The sequence below is a fragment of the Tiliqua scincoides genome, chromosome 1 (genome assembly GCF_035046505.1).
Source record: "Tiliqua scincoides isolate rTilSci1 chromosome 1, rTilSci1.hap2, whole genome shotgun sequence".
Lineage (NCBI taxonomy): Eukaryota > Metazoa > Chordata > Lepidosauria > Squamata > Scincidae > Tiliqua > Tiliqua scincoides.
The window spans coordinates 136,957,059-136,959,932 of NC_089821.1; the positions used below are offsets into that span (position 1 = coordinate 136,957,059).

General features: G+C 44.8%; 1 pseudogene; it reads right to left on the bottom strand.

Moving 5' to 3' along the window:
- Positions 1 to 258: 258 nt before the first annotated feature.
- Positions 259 to 370, bottom strand: LOC136637929 (5S ribosomal RNA; annotated as a pseudogene).
- Positions 371 to 2,874: the final 2,504 nt, after the last annotated feature.

The window sequence follows — 2,874 nt, forward strand, 5'->3', positions numbered from 1 at the left end:
CTGGGGCTAACTGCAATGAAGATATTCTCAGTGGTAGAATTATTTCCCCGGGGAGACCACCCTAGCACAGACTCTTTCTTTTGGGCGCAGGTGACAATCCATTTATTTTTCTAGGCCTTTTAATGATAATTTTTAATACTATTTGCGATTAATTTTAAGTTGCATTTATCTGCTGTTTTTATTGTTTGTATCCCTTTTATTTGTATTTTTTATTGGTTGGTTGGTTGGCAACCTTCAGTCTCGAAAGACTATGGTATAAGCCTACAGCACCCAGTATTCCCAGGCGGTCTCCCATCCAAGTACTAACCAGGCCTGACCCTGCTTAGCTTCCAAGATCAGACGAGATTGGACATGTGCAGGGTAGTTAGGAATTCCTATTTTATTAAAAGCCATCTTGAAATTTTTCATTTAAACAGCAAGACAAAAGTTTAATAAATGAGTAAGTACTTGCAGTATATTTAGAGGTACATTTTTCAGTACAAGGCTTTCTATTTACTTAAACCAGCTAATAGCTGTTTGTTATTATTGTAATGTGAGGGTGATTTGTATTGTAATAATTATTACTGTAACAATTAGTAGTGCAGTTTGGACTGGAGGCACATGCTGACGGCACTTAAGGATTAATAACTTCTGTGCTAAGACTGGTAGGTTGCAGAAACTTCCCTGACTTCTGGCTAATAATATCAGAAGGTTTAATAAGATGGGAAACTTGCAATCTCCTGGGGGTGGGTCACAAGACGAAGATCCAAAATGGGGTGTAAACAAAGTCTTCAATCCAGCAGCAGACCTCACAGGTGAAGCCGCATACCAGGTCACTGTTCTCCAGGGCCTCCCCAACAAGCCCATGCAAGAACAGACTCTGGGCAACCTTTGCTCTCTGTTCCCAAGGATCTTCCATTTCAGTTCTCCACTGGCCCTTCACCAGCCTCCACAGGCCCACTCCTTGGCTGTAACTCTCTGCCTCTCTCTTCGTCCATCAGATTCCCTCCTTTCCCCCCCCCCATAACCTCTCCTGTCTCCAGCAAGGCCTCTCCCACCCCTCCCATATCAGACTCACAGGTCACAGCAAGTGATTGGCAAATGAAGTTCCATTACATAAAGAAAAATAATATTTATATACTGTTTTCCAACCAAAAAAGTTCACAGAGTGGTTTACCTAGCAATTTTTTTTTTAAGTCACCCTTTCCTTTCTCCAAAGAGTATACGATTCAAAAATAAATGCAAAAGAAACTTCAGCAATTAGCCCCTAGGGAAGACCCTATGCTGGGATTTAGAGGAATGGTTGCTCTTCCCCTACACAATACAAGAGGAGTTCCACATTAAAAAGGGGCCACTTTGCCCCTGCAAACACCCCTATAGACCTATCCTCCAGAAATTTGTCTAATTGTCGTCGTCCCGCATTCTTTCTACCAGTGTTTATGGTGCTTATAAAGAACAGAATTGTGGTGAAATGTATACATCTGTCTTAGGACTACTGTTGGAACCTGGTGGCTTTTGTCAACATCTATACTTTGGTTGTTGGTAAAACTAACTGGATAAAAGAGACATTTGCACTGGCATCCTTCAGTCTCAGAAGACTATGGTATCACGCTCTGCATGGTGGTTCTGGAACAGAATGTCCTCTCCAGAGCTTGAAGCCTGGGTAAAGTAGATATCGAGGATAGACTGTTTCCCATGCAGCAAATCCCCCCTCACCACATTACTGAAATGTTCCAATGGAAAGGCAGGAGCCAATACGGTTGGTTCCAGCGGTGTCACAGGAGTTGCCAAAACGTGACTGTGTTCAGCCATGAACTGCCTCAGGGACTCCGGCTCCGGATTTTGCCTCGAGGTTGACTCCTGAAGCCTTTTCCATAACTGGATGTAGCCACAAGGCAGTGGAGGTTTGGGATCAGAGTTTTCCTCCTCTCGGATGAGCTGCCTTCCGAGGCTATCGAGTTCCATCTACCTGGTGGTTGTTCAGTCGCCTCTTACGACAAGTACAGCCAAACTGAGGGCCTATTCTTATCCCCCAGCCCCCAGAGGTGACATCTGGGATGTCAAGACTTGCGCATGAATTGGATTAAAGTGAGGGTGAGGTGCGCATAGTCAGCCTCACTCTCTCTTCCCAGATTCCATCTTGCTCCAATGGCAGGACAAAAGTCGAGACGGTTGGAGATGGGCTGGGTGCAGTGGTTGACCAGGGCATCTTTTGTGTCTTGCCGTGCTCTTAGCGTACCATGTCGCTTGCAGAAACCGCCTTCATGACCGTTGGTCCTATTCTAGTAGGTCTCATCCGCTCAATCCTCCGGAGTCTGTCTTTATATGCTCGAGATAGACAAGTCCCAATCTCGCCAAAGGTCAATGACCCAACAGCTACCCTCAACCTGCTTTGGCTAGCCTGTCGAAGTTGTTGCCCGAGGTGTGGCCGCTGCACATGCTACAGCTACTGGGAGCCACAGGTGAGAGCTGAGTGACAGGTGGGGACCAAAGGTGGACAAGCTGTCCTAAAAGGACACGACATGCCCCTACACCAGAGGTACTACCCCTCCCTGAACACCCCTGGAAAAGAAAGGCAAAGGCCTTTCAAAATGACAAAATGACAAAAGTCTTTTGTCAAAATGACAAAATCAAGAAATACTCAGGGATCAAAAGAAGATAGAAAGCAAGGCATTGCATTTATGTGCAGCTGCAAAATTAGAAACAACCAAAAATACCTTGGATCAATCCTGCAGATGATATACTAACTGGGAAAACTGTATACACTGAGGTTCTGTAACAGAAACCTATTTCACCAGAATCGGTTTTTCAACAAACATGTGGACTGGTATTTGGATCATGCTGTGTTGAGGAGATTGAAGTTTGATTGTGGTTTCATATCTAGCATTCCTGAGT